Genomic DNA, 16176 nt, shown 5'->3' on the forward strand with positions numbered 1-16176 from the left:
ATACTTCTGTATTTTTGTTGTCGGAAACTTCTGAATTTTTTTAAGGGTCTTGAATTTTTATTTATGTGCTAATTAAATAGATAACGATGTGGCTACTATTAAGGCCCAGCCCTTGGCCCATCTTGTTTTAAAATACTTTTGGGAGGTTAGTTATTGCATGGAAAAGCCAGTTTCCTCGCAAACGTGATAAACTTCAAAAAAAACCTCTTTTTTAAAGTGACTGTAAAGAAGCCATGGGCGGGTGGGTTAAAATGATTTGAAATACTTTATGGGCACGTGATCGAGGAGAGAAGTGGCTCAATGAAACTTAGTTCGTGTTATTTCGAAAATTAGTCCTGCAATCTCGCGAAAAACAAGGAGTAGGTGTCATTGGATCTTGGCGTCACGTGGTGCCGGTAACGTATTTGAAATAATTTTTACCCATCCGCCGATGTATTCTTTCGGAGCCTGATTTTTCACAGTACCTTTAAGGGGATAGTTAGAAATCGGCGTTGAAGTGAGTTAGTATAGATTTCAGCATTCACGGTTAAAAGCTAGGTGCCCGGGGGCTTAAATAACAAGGATGTATATCGTGTAAATTCGAAATTAATTAATTTCATTGTGGTTATAACCTTTTAAGCGAGAGAGGCATTAAGTGAAATTAATATATTCCAATAAACTCGGGACCAACGTTAGTGAATTTGGTTTAAATTGGAAACCATCTTAATTCAATACAGATTACCAGTATTATGTTCAAATGGTTTCTTGTCACATATTGATGTACCAGCAAAAAACACCGATCTAATTGAAAACAGTTCTAAGACTTTTAACCTTGATATCCCACAATCCTATAATCGTAATTTCATCGCTTCTGCATATTTCTTGTGTCAACAAAGAAATCGCTCCGTTTTCCCATTCCTTATATAGCAAAAGTCCAAAAGATAAGTTCGAACTAGCTCGAGCTGTAAGTCTCTAGCATTACCAAGTATAGGCAGTGTCATACATGTATAACATCTATATCTAAATAAATCAAAGTCCTGACTGACTGACTGATAATCAACGCACAGCCCAAACCGCTTGCCCTAGAAGGCTGACATTTTGCAGGAACGTTACTCATGAGTAGTAGGCGCGTACTAAGAAAGATTTTTCCAATCCGCCGCCATCTTAAAAAATGGCGCCCAGAAATGTGAAATATCTTCTCTATGCTATGCAGCAAAGTCCGTGCGTTTCAACCGATTTCACAAATTCCTTTAACCTAGAGCCGGGCTGAATGGTCTTTTGGGTTCGATTTGTTGCCATCTTATTAAATGGTGGCCAGAAATTTTAAAACCCTTCTTTATGGAATAATGTCCGCGTGAAAAGTAAAAAAAATGCATCCCTAGGGGCTGACGGGCAACGCCGAGTGCCTTCGCTCCTAGGGTGCTACAAAAATATTAGTCATGAGTAAAATCTACCAATTCTTTATATCATTTTGTTAAAAGTTCTTATTACACGCGAGCGACGCAGTGTCATACATGTGTAATATACCTTACAAACTTACGCTGTAGGGTTTAAAAGACCCAATCTTAATTTTTGCACAATTATACAGAATCCACGCTTGAAACTTATAGAATTTTGATTTTTATACGTTGAAGGCCAACCTTGAAAGAAGTTAAAATTTATCACGTACAAAACCAGTCTCTAAAGCGATTCCAAGCCTGGGCTCTGGTTCAACTCATCCACGTAGCCAAGTAGAATAAGCTCGAAGTGGTATACTGATATTAATATTACATTGAATCGGAGCCTCCGAGATATGTAGGCCCGTGCCTATCGCGAAGCGAGAATATTTTTTTAACCAATTTATTTTGCCGTGTTTCCTCGTTTGGGGGCGCTTTTAGTATCGTAAAATAAAAATAAGTTCAGCCTGGTGACCCCGTCGACTTCTACAATATTAGGGCAAGGCATAGACGTAGAGCGCTAAAGCCGAGGTCGCGTATAGTAAAAAACGTTTTAGAAAATTTCCGAAGACCTTTATTAAACAATCATGCCAAAGAAGTAAAGGATGAAAAAGCTAAGGTTAAAGAAATGAAAGGTTACGAAGGAGTAAAAATATTCCTCATGGTATAATAAAACTGTGAATTAGAAACTTCAAGAAGTTTTGTTTTACTAAAAAAGCAACAATGTTAAAATCCCATAATTAATTTTGTTGTCCACTCAATGTAACCAAAAGATTTAATAAAAAATAAATAGCTCGTAAAAAATTACGTTAATTTAAGGGAGAAACCTTTCTCTTTCATATAAGCGCCACCTAGTACACATATTGGGTAAAAATATTTCCTCTATGAAACTGGATATTTTCCCACATAAAAATCGACACGCACGGGCCTGGATATCTCGGAGGCTCCGATTGCATTCGTATGTAGCACACTATTCACCGAGATAACATGGGCAAAGAATTTAGGTCGCGATAACGGACGAGTCCTTATCAATCGCGAAGTTAGAGCGAGACTCATTATGTGCAACGATACCTAAAATAAATAATAAATGCCCTCAACGTTAAATATACATGTGCGCAGAAGTTCATTAAATTAGCCTAGGAAGTAACTCCCTCTCTTGTGTAGCAATACTGAAACTTTCGCCACCTCGCGATAACTTTTCTCAGATCTCCGGTTTAGGGGCGACTTGCACGGCAAAATTTGCCCTACTGAAAAAAAAACAGCTATTGGCTGAAAATGAACGCTGGATCTCTAAAGGCTTCGGAAAACGCCCACTCCCACTGCAAATCCGAGCCCTCTCTAGCATAGAATCGGGGGAAGGGATGGGGCTGTGAATTTGGGAACAGTCAAGGTTTAGAGACCCAGCGTTCGTGGGCTAAAGAAGTCACGCCCCGCTCATGTGAAGAAAGACTTCCAAGAGAGGAGTCACTACCAACGAGATATACAAAGCCCATGCAGGCGCCAATTCTTTTTATTTTTTTCCGGACCTATTAAATCGCCACGATTTTCCGCTAGAGGCGCGTTTAAGTCTAAAACAATTATGTAAACGTCACGTGACCAGCTGCCTGCTCTAAGTTTCGAGCCTCGAGCGAAGGAGCGTGCAGCGGGATTTCATGTGAATTAAGCCTAATTAGTAAGTGTATTAAAGAGGTTAAGAAGCGCCATCTATCAACCACACAAGTCAAATATATATGGGGTGAGGGACCCCCCTTCGAAGTGAGCGTGCATGCATGGGCCTTGTATATCTCATTGGTTGTGGAGGAAAAACTAACCCCCATCCATGGAGTTAAAAGGAGTTCTTACCCCAGCAGAGACGTACGCTATACCAGCTATTGTAATTGTTTACTTCCTAGGCTAATTTAATGGACTTCTGATGTGCGATAATTAGTTAAACCAGGAGTTCATAATATGGGGGGTTATTATGAACTCCTGGTTAAACCCAACACAACTTTGAATAATTTTCTTGCCAAAGAAAAACATAATAGAGAACAACATCTACAATTCTAGAGATTTTTTAACACTAAATTAAAATTAACTAAAATGACTATACCTTAATGTAACAAGTTGGAAAAACCAAAATTTTACCTCTCCGAGACAAGAGAACTACTTACAAACTTATTTACCTAGATATGGAATAGTGCGCTACCACGAAGCTGTTTATTACGTCACTACATAAATTATAATTTTTTATTACCAACAAAAGGGTAAACAGTTTATGTGTAGACAATTGGACCTTTACAAACACATAAAGGTTATGGCTCTCCAAAATTTATACACTTCATTTCCTGTTTTTTCCCCATTGTCTGATTTCATGTGTCCAAGGCACATCCTAATTGGATGTAAAATGTCGTCTGCTTTACTATATATTCTCTATGCTTGGAATACTGATTTAATAATTCCTAAATTTTTACTTCATAAACAGAGAAATAATTCCATATCTTGGTAAATAAGTTTGTAAGTAGTCCTCTTGACTCGGAGAGGTAGTATTTTGATTTTTCCAACTTGTTTACCACTGAAATTGGCTTTGCGGTCATGTTCTACGTAAAATACATTACCGAAATGATTAATTTAATATTAAATTAACTGAATTAATGAAGTTAATTGCACTTAAATACCATTGAAAAGAGATATTGTGCAACATTCGCGGAACATCGGCTTTGGCGGTGTTGACATTGTTTATAATTAAGTTAAATGGGGCTCTAAATTATTAATTTACAACATATTTAATTGGGAAAACTAAAATACCACGTTTTACGATAATTAACTTTCAAAATTTGAAAATTAGCTAGCAGAAACACTAGCAGACAGCATAAAAATCGACCGAATTTCCAAAATTAAAATACTATGGCCTGCAAGAGGTTACACCTGCTTCATGGTTTTACTAAGAAGTCTATCATTAAAAGATTGTTTTCTATCATTAAAAGTGTTAAGATTATCTCAAATATTGAGCATATTTTTAATTTCGAACGTAATGTGATCTCATCATCTCACTTTTCAACAAAAGACTAATTAAGTATTTAACGATCAATTGTTAATACTTTACAAAGCATTTGCCATTTATTTTAAATTGACTTTGACAATTACCTGTCGAACAATATACCAATAACAGCCCTTTGTAATAATCTAGGATAATATCGATTTATTTGAGACCAAATAGCGCCAATTAAACTTAGTGACAATAGACTAATAATTCTACAATACATAATATAGGGATAATTGCCTATTTTATTTTTTCTTTAATATTTAATGGTTCAATAATGTAGAACAATAACTAATTTTATTTTTTAATGTTCAATTGTGAAAAACGTATAAAACGATGTTTACGCGTATTGTTTTTACGTATTTGTGGCATTTTCTCTGAGGCTCTCTAGAATCAAGGCATCCCGGGTTTTGGCACCATAAATTGTCATCTTATTTGTCGACGTAGCCGAAAAAATGTTGAAAGTGTTGCTCTTTTCGTCGCTAGTATTCCTAGCTTTGTATCAAGGTTTGTAAAAATTAAATAATTTTTTAAATAAAATAGTAGTCATAAGTTTATAAGATACGTTTCATAAGTATGACACTACCTATACAAGTTCGTAAAGCTAGAGACCTACACTCGGTGGTTAATTTGGCAGGACTTCCATCTTCCTATTTACTGTCTGCATTACTAAGCCCAAATTTGACAGCGCCTTACCAGGCGCCATTACCCTGAATCTACGACGTTAAAAACAAGCTCTCAGTAACCAGTGACTAACTTATGGAACATATATTATATGAACTTCTGTTGTTATATTATTCGTATAGATGTGAATTCGCATGATCCGATGGCATTAGCAGTACACGTAATGAAAACCGAACTAGAAAATAAAGGTAAAAATATAGATTTGACAATAAAGCAACCTAAAATCACGCGAAAAGGTGTTCACTTAGGGGTAATTCATTATTTACTTCCCCTCTCGCGCCCTGACCTTGATATATTAGAAAGATTATCTATCTATCATTTATTTATTGATGTATTTATTATATAATTATTTATTTATTTATTATTTATTCATTTATTTGTATTTGTTCATTTTTTTATTTAATCATTCATTTATTTATTCATTTATCTATATATTATTTATTCATTTATTTATTTTTATTTATTTATTCATTTATTTCGATTTATTTATATATTTATTTCTATTTATTTATTCATTTATTTATTTTTTATTTATTTATTTATTTTTATTTATTTATTTATTTTTATTTATTTATTTATTTATTTATTTATTTATTTATTTATTTATTTTTATTTATTTATTTATTTATTTATTTAGGTATTTATTATTTATTAAATTTTATGAATAGCTAAGGCGGCCAGCGTTGCCCAAGATAAAGTAGCTGACGTCACAAAAAGTGTTCCAGGCGTCACAACAAGTGCATCGCACGTACATGAGGCGAACCAGAAACGGAAATGTTAAGGTAAAGTAAACAGAATATAACAATAAATGCCAAACATCTTTTAAACTTATCAGCTCGTTTTAGAAGGGTTTAGTTTGGCGCGTTTTTTAGACCCATGTATATATTTCTTAATAATATTTCTAAAAATACCATCTACACTTGTCACCTCACCGAAACCCTAAGTTCTTCTCTTAACTTCGAATAGGGTTATATATATATATATATATATATATATATATATATATATATATATATATATATATATATATATATATATATATATATATATATATATATATATATATATATATATACCGTGAAACCCTATTCGAAGTTAAGAACTTAGGGTTTCGGTGAGGTGACAAGTGTAGATGGTATTTTTAGAAATATTATTAAGAATATATATATATATATACATAAATATAAAATAAATTCTCCATGGGCGGTCTTTTTGAGCTGTTCAAGTCTGCTTTGGGCGTTTCCGGGTGGGGTTTAACAGTTGCAACGGTTCCTACTAGACTCAGAAGAAGCCGCCTCTATAGTATAGTTACTACGTACATTCCTCTAGTAGTACTTCATTCGCAATGGGGGTTGGAATTTTGGGGATATCCCTGCAGTGGAATGCGGCACTCCTTTGAACTTTTGAATGAACATCTCTGGTGCTTCCGGATGGGGTTTTACAGCTGCAAGGATTCAAAAGAAGCCGCCATGATAGTGAAGACGTAACGTTTATTCCTTGAGTAGTCACGTGGGTGTTGGAATTTAGGGTACGACCTTCAAGGGGGGTTTTACGCAATGGGTGTTGCATTCAAGAGACGCAAAAGGAATTAAAGGAATGCAGAAAAGGATGTGTGCTGTTTTTAGCTCCATCCCCAGTGGTGTATAAATAGGAGGCGCTATTAGTTTCAACCCTTTTTGTAGAAGTTTTTCAATCGTTTTTATTTTTAAAGGAAGGGCTGATAATTAAAATAGTTTATTGAAGTAATTGATAAGGGACGGGATTTTAACCATTTTTTAATTTCACTATTGTATTAATGCAAGAAGAGAAGCAAACCTTACAGGGGCGGGGAGATCACCTTCTGGGGTTGTTTCCCTCGCGCCAAGAAGCACCGTTAGAGGGAGTGCGAGTCTAGTGTTGCTTCTAGGCGCCAGGGATGGTGTGTTGGTTTATCCGCAAGAAATTAATGGAATGATCTATGATTTAAAAATTATTATTTTTTCAGAAAGCATAATGAAAAATCGCCAAGAAGATAAACCAATTGTTTTATTGATTTTTGGTTATAAATAAATAATGTAATAATTCTTGAACCTATTTCGAGCTATTCTCATCTTGATATTAATATCTTTAACATTTTCTTACTTTTTGAAACATTCTTTCTTACGCTTATATCTAGTTCACATGGTGCAAGGTTCAAGTTTCGCTACTTATAGTAAATAATGAACAAATGAGGCATGTATCTATGGTGTAGTGGTTATCACGTCCGCCTAATACGCGGAAGGTCCCAGGTTCGAAACCTGGTAGATACAACAAATGACATTTTTAAATGGAAGTTTTAAAAATAATTCCAAATTTAACTTTAAAATAAAACCACGTGGTAAACACGTGGCATAAATTAAAATGGCGTGAGATAGTAATATCACTACCTTCTCAACAGAAGCATTTTAATGTGACATTTTGAATTTGCGCTTAGTAACCGTTAGATGGCTCTTTTCTGAGGCGAATTTTCGCGATGACGAAAGTAAATTCGTACTGCGCACTCTCGCATGATGTCACGTCTTTCGCTTATGGCGGACCAGGAAGGGAAATAATGATTTTTTAAACTGGACTAAATAACCTGGTCCATGACCATTGACCAGGGCACATCGTCTGCTAAAACTAGAGAAGTGGATAATTAAAATATTGGAGATATTGTCTGTGTCCGAATTCAGCTACCAAAGAAACCTCCTCCTACCTCTCCTAAGCTCACTCATTGATCAATCCAAATCAAACTTAAGGTATTTCATTGGCAGCAGGCTGGGAAATAAGGATATTTTTTAAACTAGTCCTTTGGACCAGTGACCCCCTAGTGTCTGAAATAATTTACTGGTCTCCGGAGTGGTCCCAGCCTTTGCTCTCCAATAGATTTGCAATTAATAAACTGGTCCCGAGGACGATTGTCTACCATTGGGTCGAATCCCATTGGATCGAATGTCTCGTTCGACCGAATCCCATTAGACCGAATACCGCAATTTGGGCGGTTTTCCAATCATGAATTTTCCTTTCAATCCTATTTTTCTATTGATTTTCCTATTAAACTTCCTGTTATTGCAGAAAATACTAAACCAAACGTATCCTAATATAACAGTAATGTTTTGGAAAAGTCATATTTTTGGAGAAGTCAATGAAGCTAAATTTCAATATTTTGGAAAAGGCGTAACATTGTTAAATGATTTATAAATTATTACTAACTTAATTTAACCAAACCTAACCTAACATAGAAGTAATGTTTTGGAAAAGGCATATTATTTGAGAAGTCAATGAAGCTAAACATCAATATTTTGGAAAAGGCGTAACATTGTTAAATGATTTATAAAATATTACTAACCTAACATAACCAAACCTAACCTAACCTAACCAAACCTAACCAAACCTAACCAAACCAAACCTAACCTAACCTAACCAAACCTAACCTAACCTAACCTAACCAAACCAAACCAAACCAAACCTGACCTAACATAACCAAACCTAACCAAACCTAACCAAACCAAACCTAACCAAACCAAACCTAACCTAACCAAACCTAACCTAACCTAACCTAACCTAATCAAACCAAACCAAACCAAACCTGACCTAACATAACCAAACCTAACCAAACCTAACCAAACCAAACCTAACCTAACCTAACCTAACCTGACCTAAACTAACCTAACCTGACCTAAACTAACCTAACCTGACCTAACCTGACCTAACCTGACCTGACCTAACCTGACCTAACCAAACCTAACCTAACCAAACCTAACCTAACCTAACCTAACCTAACCTGACCAAACCTGACCTAACCAAACCTAACCTAACCTAACCTAACCTAACCTAACCTAACCTGACCAAACCTGACCAAACCTGACCAAACCTAACCTAACCTGACCTAACCTAACCTAAAAATAAAATTGATTTTCTTATTAAACTTCTTGATACTGCAGCAAATAATATGTGTTCACCAATAACATTCTTCAATAAATTTCAGAAAATAACTTCCATTTTTGGAAATTGTCTAACCCTAACCTAACCATACCTAACGTAATCTAACCTTACCATTAAGAGATCTCCCTCCCAAGTACTGACGGCGCTCGATGCTGCTTAACTTCTTCGATCATCCAAATCACTTTATCCATTGCGCTACTGGAGCCCGGTAACTCAAGGAAAACGCTATGATTTTATATGTGTAAACCCATCCCATTCAGTCGAAAGCTCTTACATTTAAATATTCCCATTCAGGAGAAAATCGCTCTTTGGGCTATAAATTGTTTTAAATTTGGCTACAATTTTAGAAATTTGAATTCGATCCAACGGGATTCTATCCAATAGGATATTACCCCGAGGACCAGTAACCCCCACTTCTTGAATTAAAAAACTAGTCCAAGCAATTAATAAACTGGTTTTGGACCAGAGGAAGTGTGCTATTTCCCAGCCTGATTGGCAGTGGCAGTTTTTGGGAAAACTTAAGGGCTGTGATGGTTGAAATTTCCATGCAGACGTGTCAAAAAATACACCAAATTTTAACTAGTATTTTTCGAACTCGGAAACCGTCCAGTTTTTTTGCTTTCTTTTTCGAGACGAATTTAGCAGATTACACTTCGTCGTTGCTAACAATTTCCCATAGTTTTGAATTTGCTGCCAGTTTAAAACCTCAGAAAAGCGACATCTAGTGCCATTTGTGAAATCCTAACTGCCACCCCAATTTTATCCCTATCGCAAAGCCTAGTATTAGAGAAGGCAGTGGTAATATTCTCACAAGTTTGGACGATGTTTCAAAACAATTTAAATAGTTCTTGGCCTAAACATATACCAAGATAAAAAAATAACAATATACACAGAAGAACGACATAAATTTATAATGAGGTTAAGTTATCGGCAACATAATCGGCAACATAATGAATGAAAAACAAAACGGCGGTTATGGAAAATACCCAAGAAAATCTATCTAGAAGGACCAGAAACTGGGAGGGTTTTTTTTCGTCTTACAACGTCTGTGCGCAGTTGCCCCCCACTTTCGCAGGGTACGCGCACCGCGGTACAACGCAAACAAACGTGACGGTTTTGGGAAGGGTAAAAAATGTTTGTTTTACATTTTAATTTCCTTGAATCACTTTCACAATTGCCAAACGCACAAATCGTTATTTTTCCTATTTTTAATTACTTTATTAAACCTTTCCTTTAAATAAATGCAAAAAAATTAACATTAGTCCCAAGGCTTAGCGAATTGAGACCAAGCGGCCATTTTACTTGTTTACATTGTAACGTCTTTCTTCAAGACCTTGTCGTCTGCTAGCTTTTTTTTTTCTTTATTATTTTGGGACACTTTAGCGAGAAAACTTTAACATGGGATCCGCCATTAAGATTCTGGTCCATTATATTTCCGTCATTGCTCTGCGCTTTCCTATTGGATCCCGTGGGGATAGGTCATACAGACGCGATTGACGTTTTCCGACTAGAGAAAAAAAAACTCGAGCAAAGTAAACAGAAAATGGAGGCTGCCAGCGGTGCTGAAACGGTAAGCGAATGGTTTTTAATTGCCATTAACAAGTCAGTTAAAGGTTTTGAACCTATTTTGATGGATTTTGAATATGTGTCTCTACGTGAAAATCGTTCGTTCTATAATTGTTTCTAAATCGAATCCAGTGTACTATACTTATGATTTCGTGAGTTCCAAAAACCAAACCAAGGCTTAAGAGATAGATGTTGGAAAACATAGAGTAAGATAAAATATTAAGTCCCGCCTTCGTTTTCAGCCCCCATGAGGGGGGACTGTCACGAGTGGTTGAAAGTGCGCCCCTTTTTAGGGTAGAAAGAAACTAAAATAACAATAGGGAAAGAGCAAACCCATTCTTGCCACGTCATAGGCTTATATCTCTTACCTCGATTCCATCCCCTTAACGGGGGAATTTCAGTATCGCGCCTACAAACGCTCCCCTAAGTAGAGGTATAAAATGTTCTTTCCCTCCCTGACAAACGCCCTCTCCCTATATTGTGGAGAAGCTGGCAATAAAGAAGCTAATTAACAATAATTTGGTAAAGGCAGCAATATTTAGCGGTAAAAACTTATCCAATAGGAACTTGGCAGTACTGTACTACGTCATGCAACGTCAGGCTACCTTCCACTAGTGCTAAAAAACATACCAGGAGGAGGGGCTTATGTAGCTTTCATTCGGTAAAAAAAACATACCATAATGGCGCTGAGGGCGGAGTTAAGCCCCTATTTAGTAAAATTTTGGAAAAGGGGAAATTTATGAAGTTGAAAAAACTTGATAAGAACCAAAACAGGCGCACATTTAGCCTCACATGGACTGTCGACTATCACGCGCGCACCGGACGCCTTTTTAGTATTTCCTTCTCGGTAAAACCACAATATTAATATTTCTTTTAGATAATTTGTACAATCTTCATTAACTTCTCCCAAGAATAAGATATGGAGGTATGTTAATATGTGATAGATATATAGTGTGCAGAGTTCAAGTGTTGCCTGTCATTTGTGACGTGTGCAATTTCAACCATGCTAGCAACAACACATGTACTAAAATGCTTGTAGTATTAAATAATAAATTACTGCCAACAGTACCTGAAGCGCATGCGCAGTTGAAGTAAAGAAACGGAGGGAGGGGTTGCATTTCTCTACACTATCTGCGGTCAGAAATCACCCGTCGATATTTCGGTTGGTAGACTGGTGGACTGTAGAGTGTAGAGTGTAGTTGTAATCCATAAGGAACTGGTTCAAATCCGGCTCGACGGAAGATTGGTTTGCATGTAATAGCTCATTTTATTCTTAATCCTTGAATGAGACCCAGCAATCAGCCGTCGATAGCTCAGTTGGTAGAGCGGTGGACTGTAGAGTGACAATTGTAATCCATAGGTCGCTGGTTCAAATCCGGCTCGACGGAAGATTTATTTGCATTTTATATCTCATTTTATTCTTAATCCTTGAATGAGACCCAGCAATCAGCCGTCGATTGCTCAGTTGGTAGAGCGGTGGACTGTAGAGTGACAATTGTAATCCATAGGTCACTGGTTCAAATCCGGCTCGACGGAAGATTTACTTGCATTTTATATCTCATTTTATTCTTAATCCTTGAATGAAACCCAGCAATCAGCCGTCGGTAGCTCAGTCGGTAGAGCGGTGGACTGTAGAGTGACAATTGTAATCCATAGGTCGCTGGTTCAAATCCGGCTCGACAGAAGATTTGTTTGCATTTTATATCTCATTTTATTCTTAATCCTTGAATGCGACCCAGCAATCAGCCGTCGATAGCTCAGTTGGTACAGCGGTGGACTGTAGAGTGACAATTGTAATCCATAGGTCGCTGGTTCAAATCCGGCTCGACGGAAGATTTGTTTGCATTTTATATCTCATTTTATTCTTAATCCTTGAATGAGACCCAGCAATCAGCCGTCGATAGCTCAGTTGGTAGAGCGGTGGACTGTAGAGTGACAATTGTAATCCATAGGTCGCTGGTTCAAATCCGGCTCGACGGAAGATTTATTTGCATTTTATATCTCATTTTATTCTTAATCCTTAAATGAGACCCAGCAATCAGCCGTCGATTGCTCAGTTGGTAGAGCGGTGGACTGTAGAGTGACAATTGTAATCCATAGGTCGCTGGTTCAAATCCGGCTCGACGGAAGATTTACTTGCATTTTATATCTCATTTTATTCTTAATCCTTGAATGAAACCCAGCAATCAGTCGTCGGTGGCTCAGTCGGTAGAGCGGTGGACTGTAGAGTGACAATTGTAATCCATAGGTCGCTGGTTCAAATCCGGCTCAACAGAAGATTTGTTTGCATTTTATATCTCATTTTATTCTTAATCCTTGAATGCGACCTAGTAATCAGCCGTCGATAGCTCAGTTGGTAGAGCGGTGGACTGTAGAGTGACAATTGTAATCCATAGGTCGCTGGTTCAAATCCGGCTCGACGGAAGATTTGTTTGCATTTTATATCTCATTTTATTCTTAATCCTTGAATGAGACCCAGCAATCAGCCGTCGATAGCTCAGTTGGTAGAGCGGTGGACTGTAGAGTGACAATTGTAATCCATAGGTCGCTGGTTCAAATCCGGCTCGACGGAAGATTTATTTGCATTTTATATCTCATTTCATTTTTAATCCTTGAATGAAACCCAGCAATCAGCCGTCGATAGCTCAGTTGGTAGAGCGGTGGACTGTAGAGTGACAATTGTAATCCATAGGTCGCTGGTTCAGTTCCGGCTCGACGGTAGATTTGTTTGCATTTTATATCTCATTTTATTCTTAATCCTTGAATGAGACCCAGCAATCAGCCGTCGATAGCTCAGTTGGTAGAGCGGTGGACTGTAGAGTGACAATTGTAATCCATAGGTCGCTGGTTCAAATCCGGCTCGACGGAAGATTTGTTTGCATTTTATATCTCACTTTATTCTTAATCCTTGAATGAAACCCAGCAATCAGCCGTCGATAGCTCAGTTGGTAGAGCGGTGGACTGTAGAGTGACAATTGTAATCCATAGGTCGCTGGTTCAAATCCGGCTCGACGGAAGATTTGTTTGCATTTTATATCTCATTTTATTCTTAATCCTTGAATGAAACCCAGCAATCAGCCGTCGAGAGCTCAGTCGGTAGAGCGGTGGACTGTAGAGTGACAATTGTAATCCATAGGTCGCTGGTTCAAATCCGGCTCGACGGAAGATTTGTTTGCATTTTATATCTCATTTTATTCTTAATCCTTGAATGAAACCCAGCAATCAGCCGTCGATAGCTCAGTTGGTAGAGCGGTGGACTGTAGAGTGACAATTGTAATCCATAGGTCGCTGGTTCAAATCCGGCTCGACAGAAGATTTGTTTGCATTTTATATCTCATTTTATTTTTAATCCTTGAATGAAACCCAGCAATTAGCCGTCGATAGCTCAGTTGGTAGAGCGGTGGAGTGTAGAGTGACAATTGTAATCCATAGGTCGCTGGTTCAAATCCGGCTCGACGGAAGATTTGTTTGCATTTTATATCTCATTTTATTCTTAATCCTTGAATGAGACCCAGCAATCAGCCGTCGATAGCTCAGTTGGTAGAGCGGTGGACTGTAGAGTGACAATTGTAATCCATAGGTCGCTGGTTCAAATCCGGCTCGACGGAAGATTTGTTTGCATTTTATATCTCACTTTATTCTTAATCCTTGAATGAAACCCAGCAATCAGCCGTCGATAGCTCAGTTGGTAGAGCGGTGGACTGTAGAGTGACAATTGTAATCCATAGGTCGCTGGTTCAAATCAGGCTCGACGGAAGATTTGTTTGCATTTTATATCTCATTTTATTCTTAATCCTTGAATGAGAACCAACAATCAGCTGTCGATAGCTCAGTTGGTAGAGCGGTGGACTCTAGAGTAACAATTGTAATCCATAGGTCGCTGGTTCAAATCCGGCTCGACGGAAGATTTATTTGCATTTTATATCTCATTTTATTCTTAATCCTTGATTGAAACCCAGCAATCAGCCGTCGATAGCTCAGTTGGTAGAGCGGTGGACTGTAGAGTGACAATTGTAATCCATAGGTCGGTGGTTCAATTCGGGCTCGACGGAAGATTTGTTTGCATTTTATATCTCATTTTATTCTTAATCCTTGAATGAGACCCAGCAATCAGCCGTCGATAGCTCAGTTGGTAGAGCGGTGGACTGTAGAGTGACAATTGTAATCCATAGGTCGCTGGTTCAAATCCGGCTCGACGGAAGATTTGTTTGCATTTTATATCTCACTTTATTCTTAATCCTTGAATGAAACCCAGCAATCAGCCGTCGATAGCTCAGTTGGTAGAGCGGTGGACTGTAGAGTGACAATTGTAATCCATAGGTCGCTGGTTCAAATCCGGCTCGACGGAAGATTTGTTTGCATTTTATATCTCATTTTATTCTTAATCCTTGAATGAGACCCAGCAATCAGCCGTCGATAGCTCAGTTGGTAGAGCGGTGGACTGTAGAGTGACAATTGTAATCCATAGGTCGCTGGTTCAGTTCCGGCTTGACGGAAGATTTATTTGCATTTTATATCTCATTTTATTCTTAATCCTTGAATGAAACCCAGCAATCAGCCGTCGATAGCGCCGTTGGTAGAGCGGTGGACTGTAGAGTGACAATTGTAATCCATAGGTCGCTGGTTCAAATCCGGCTCGACGGAAGATTTATTTGCATTTTATGTCTCATTTTACTCTTAATCCTTGAATGAAACTCAGCTATCAGCCGTCGATAGCTTAGTTGGTAGATTGGTGGACTGTAGAGTGACAATTGTAATCCATAGGTCGCTGGTTCAAATCCGGCTCGACGGAAGATTTATTTGCATTTTATATCTCATTTTATTCTTAATCCTTGAATGAAACCCAGCAATCAGCCGTCGATAGCTTAGTTGGTAGAGCGGTGGACTGTAGAGTGACAATTGTAATCCATAGGTCGCTGGTTCAAATCCGGCTCGACGGAAGATTTATTTGCATTTCATATCTCATTTTATTCTTAATCCTTGAATGAAAGCCAGCAATCAGCCGTCGATAGCTCAGTTGGTAGAGCGGTGGACTGTAGAGTGACAATTGTAATTCATAGGTCGCTGGTTCAAATCCGGCTCGACGGAAGATTTATTTGCATTTTATATCTCATTTTATTCTTAATCCTTGAATGAAACTCAGCAATCAGCCGTCGATAGCTCAGTTGGTAGAGCGGTGGACTGTAGAGTGACAATAGTAATCCATAGGTCGCTGGTTCAAATCCGGCTCGACGGAAGATTTATTTGCATTTTATATCTCATTTTATTCTTAATCCTTGAATGAAACCCAGCAATTAGCCGTCGATAGCTCAGTTGGTAGAGCGGTGGACTGTAGAGTGACAATTGTAATCCATAGGTCGCTGGTTCAAATCCGGATCGACGGAAGATTTATTTGCATTTTATATCTCATTTTATTCTTAATCCTTGAATGAAACCCAGCAATCAGCCGTCGATAGCTCAGTTGGTAGAGCGGTGGACTGTAGAGTGACAATTGTAATCCATAGGTCGCTGGTTCAAATCCGGCTCGACGGAAGATTTGTTTGCATTTTA

The 16176-nt window shown here is 37.8% G+C and overlaps 1 long non-coding RNA gene and 29 other non-coding genes across 30 annotated transcripts; all 30 read left to right on the forward strand.

The window, feature by feature from the left end:
• The first annotated feature begins 239 nt into the window (after window positions 1-239).
• LOC149712198 (uncharacterized) lies at window positions 240-7238 on the forward strand. Its single transcript, XR_016370407.1, has 4 exons — window positions 240-395; window positions 5241-5306; window positions 5787-5900; window positions 7103-7238. It is a non-coding gene; the product is annotated as an uncharacterized LOC149712198 (long non-coding RNA).
• Window positions 7239-7333: 95 nt separating this feature from the next.
• Window positions 7334-7406, forward strand: TRNAI-AAU (transfer RNA isoleucine (anticodon AAU)). Its single transcript has one exon. It is a non-coding gene; the product is annotated as a tRNA-Ile (tRNA).
• Window positions 7407-11928: 4522 nt separating this feature from the next.
• TRNAY-GUA (transfer RNA tyrosine (anticodon GUA)) lies at window positions 11929-12014 on the forward strand. Its single transcript is given in 2 exon segments — window positions 11929-11965; window positions 11979-12014. It is a non-coding gene; the product is annotated as a tRNA-Tyr (tRNA).
• A 62-nt stretch (window positions 12015-12076) lies between these two features.
• On the forward strand, window positions 12077-12162 carry TRNAY-GUA (transfer RNA tyrosine (anticodon GUA)). Its single transcript is given in 2 exon segments — window positions 12077-12113; window positions 12127-12162. It is a non-coding gene; the product is annotated as a tRNA-Tyr (tRNA).
• Window positions 12163-12224: 62 nt separating this feature from the next.
• Window positions 12225-12310, forward strand: TRNAY-GUA (transfer RNA tyrosine (anticodon GUA)). The gene is given in 2 exon segments: window positions 12225-12261; window positions 12275-12310. It is a non-coding gene; the product is annotated as a tRNA-Tyr (tRNA).
• A 62-nt stretch (window positions 12311-12372) lies between these two features.
• TRNAY-GUA (transfer RNA tyrosine (anticodon GUA)) lies at window positions 12373-12458 on the forward strand. Its single transcript is given in 2 exon segments — window positions 12373-12409; window positions 12423-12458. It is a non-coding gene; the product is annotated as a tRNA-Tyr (tRNA).
• Window positions 12459-12520: 62 nt separating this feature from the next.
• Window positions 12521-12606, forward strand: TRNAY-GUA (transfer RNA tyrosine (anticodon GUA)). Its single transcript is given in 2 exon segments — window positions 12521-12557; window positions 12571-12606. It is a non-coding gene; the product is annotated as a tRNA-Tyr (tRNA).
• Window positions 12607-12668: 62 nt separating this feature from the next.
• TRNAY-GUA (transfer RNA tyrosine (anticodon GUA)) lies at window positions 12669-12754 on the forward strand. Its single transcript is given in 2 exon segments — window positions 12669-12705; window positions 12719-12754. It is a non-coding gene; the product is annotated as a tRNA-Tyr (tRNA).
• A 62-nt stretch (window positions 12755-12816) lies between these two features.
• Window positions 12817-12903, forward strand: TRNAY-GUA (transfer RNA tyrosine (anticodon GUA)). Its single transcript is given in 2 exon segments — window positions 12817-12853; window positions 12867-12903. It is a non-coding gene; the product is annotated as a tRNA-Tyr (tRNA).
• A 61-nt stretch (window positions 12904-12964) lies between these two features.
• TRNAY-GUA (transfer RNA tyrosine (anticodon GUA)) lies at window positions 12965-13050 on the forward strand. The gene is given in 2 exon segments: window positions 12965-13001; window positions 13015-13050. It is a non-coding gene; the product is annotated as a tRNA-Tyr (tRNA).
• Window positions 13051-13112: 62 nt separating this feature from the next.
• Window positions 13113-13198, forward strand: TRNAY-GUA (transfer RNA tyrosine (anticodon GUA)). The gene is given in 2 exon segments: window positions 13113-13149; window positions 13163-13198. It is a non-coding gene; the product is annotated as a tRNA-Tyr (tRNA).
• Window positions 13199-13260: 62 nt separating this feature from the next.
• TRNAY-GUA (transfer RNA tyrosine (anticodon GUA)) lies at window positions 13261-13346 on the forward strand. Its single transcript is given in 2 exon segments — window positions 13261-13297; window positions 13311-13346. It is a non-coding gene; the product is annotated as a tRNA-Tyr (tRNA).
• Window positions 13347-13408: 62 nt separating this feature from the next.
• On the forward strand, window positions 13409-13494 carry TRNAY-GUA (transfer RNA tyrosine (anticodon GUA)). Its single transcript is given in 2 exon segments — window positions 13409-13445; window positions 13459-13494. It is a non-coding gene; the product is annotated as a tRNA-Tyr (tRNA).
• A 62-nt stretch (window positions 13495-13556) lies between these two features.
• TRNAY-GUA (transfer RNA tyrosine (anticodon GUA)) lies at window positions 13557-13642 on the forward strand. The gene is given in 2 exon segments: window positions 13557-13593; window positions 13607-13642. It is a non-coding gene; the product is annotated as a tRNA-Tyr (tRNA).
• Window positions 13643-13704: 62 nt separating this feature from the next.
• On the forward strand, window positions 13705-13790 carry TRNAY-GUA (transfer RNA tyrosine (anticodon GUA)). Its single transcript is given in 2 exon segments — window positions 13705-13741; window positions 13755-13790. It is a non-coding gene; the product is annotated as a tRNA-Tyr (tRNA).
• Window positions 13791-13852: 62 nt separating this feature from the next.
• TRNAY-GUA (transfer RNA tyrosine (anticodon GUA)) lies at window positions 13853-13938 on the forward strand. Its single transcript is given in 2 exon segments — window positions 13853-13889; window positions 13903-13938. It is a non-coding gene; the product is annotated as a tRNA-Tyr (tRNA).
• A 62-nt stretch (window positions 13939-14000) lies between these two features.
• On the forward strand, window positions 14001-14086 carry TRNAY-GUA (transfer RNA tyrosine (anticodon GUA)). The gene is given in 2 exon segments: window positions 14001-14037; window positions 14051-14086. It is a non-coding gene; the product is annotated as a tRNA-Tyr (tRNA).
• A 62-nt stretch (window positions 14087-14148) lies between these two features.
• TRNAY-GUA (transfer RNA tyrosine (anticodon GUA)) lies at window positions 14149-14234 on the forward strand. The gene is given in 2 exon segments: window positions 14149-14185; window positions 14199-14234. It is a non-coding gene; the product is annotated as a tRNA-Tyr (tRNA).
• Window positions 14235-14296: 62 nt separating this feature from the next.
• Window positions 14297-14382, forward strand: TRNAY-GUA (transfer RNA tyrosine (anticodon GUA)). The gene is given in 2 exon segments: window positions 14297-14333; window positions 14347-14382. It is a non-coding gene; the product is annotated as a tRNA-Tyr (tRNA).
• Window positions 14383-14592: 210 nt separating this feature from the next.
• Window positions 14593-14678, forward strand: TRNAY-GUA (transfer RNA tyrosine (anticodon GUA)). Its single transcript is given in 2 exon segments — window positions 14593-14629; window positions 14643-14678. It is a non-coding gene; the product is annotated as a tRNA-Tyr (tRNA).
• Window positions 14679-14740: 62 nt separating this feature from the next.
• Window positions 14741-14826, forward strand: TRNAY-GUA (transfer RNA tyrosine (anticodon GUA)). Its single transcript is given in 2 exon segments — window positions 14741-14777; window positions 14791-14826. It is a non-coding gene; the product is annotated as a tRNA-Tyr (tRNA).
• Window positions 14827-14888: 62 nt separating this feature from the next.
• Window positions 14889-14974, forward strand: TRNAY-GUA (transfer RNA tyrosine (anticodon GUA)). The gene is given in 2 exon segments: window positions 14889-14925; window positions 14939-14974. It is a non-coding gene; the product is annotated as a tRNA-Tyr (tRNA).
• Window positions 14975-15036: 62 nt separating this feature from the next.
• Window positions 15037-15122, forward strand: TRNAY-GUA (transfer RNA tyrosine (anticodon GUA)). The gene is given in 2 exon segments: window positions 15037-15073; window positions 15087-15122. It is a non-coding gene; the product is annotated as a tRNA-Tyr (tRNA).
• A 62-nt stretch (window positions 15123-15184) lies between these two features.
• Window positions 15185-15270, forward strand: TRNAY-GUA (transfer RNA tyrosine (anticodon GUA)). The gene is given in 2 exon segments: window positions 15185-15221; window positions 15235-15270. It is a non-coding gene; the product is annotated as a tRNA-Tyr (tRNA).
• Window positions 15271-15332: 62 nt separating this feature from the next.
• Window positions 15333-15418, forward strand: TRNAY-GUA (transfer RNA tyrosine (anticodon GUA)). Its single transcript is given in 2 exon segments — window positions 15333-15369; window positions 15383-15418. It is a non-coding gene; the product is annotated as a tRNA-Tyr (tRNA).
• A 62-nt stretch (window positions 15419-15480) lies between these two features.
• Window positions 15481-15566, forward strand: TRNAY-GUA (transfer RNA tyrosine (anticodon GUA)). Its single transcript is given in 2 exon segments — window positions 15481-15517; window positions 15531-15566. It is a non-coding gene; the product is annotated as a tRNA-Tyr (tRNA).
• A 62-nt stretch (window positions 15567-15628) lies between these two features.
• TRNAY-GUA (transfer RNA tyrosine (anticodon GUA)) lies at window positions 15629-15714 on the forward strand. The gene is given in 2 exon segments: window positions 15629-15665; window positions 15679-15714. It is a non-coding gene; the product is annotated as a tRNA-Tyr (tRNA).
• A 62-nt stretch (window positions 15715-15776) lies between these two features.
• TRNAY-GUA (transfer RNA tyrosine (anticodon GUA)) lies at window positions 15777-15862 on the forward strand. Its single transcript is given in 2 exon segments — window positions 15777-15813; window positions 15827-15862. It is a non-coding gene; the product is annotated as a tRNA-Tyr (tRNA).
• A 62-nt stretch (window positions 15863-15924) lies between these two features.
• Window positions 15925-16010, forward strand: TRNAY-GUA (transfer RNA tyrosine (anticodon GUA)). Its single transcript is given in 2 exon segments — window positions 15925-15961; window positions 15975-16010. It is a non-coding gene; the product is annotated as a tRNA-Tyr (tRNA).
• Window positions 16011-16072: 62 nt separating this feature from the next.
• On the forward strand, window positions 16073-16158 carry TRNAY-GUA (transfer RNA tyrosine (anticodon GUA)). The gene is given in 2 exon segments: window positions 16073-16109; window positions 16123-16158. It is a non-coding gene; the product is annotated as a tRNA-Tyr (tRNA).
• Window positions 16159-16176: the final 18 nt, after the last annotated feature.

Source organism: Phalangium opilio, unplaced genomic scaffold (assembly GCF_054372755.1).
Source record: "Phalangium opilio isolate 3A_F unplaced genomic scaffold, DU_Popi_V2 ptg000009l_1, whole genome shotgun sequence".
NCBI lineage: Eukaryota > Metazoa > Arthropoda > Arachnida > Opiliones > Phalangiidae > Phalangium > Phalangium opilio.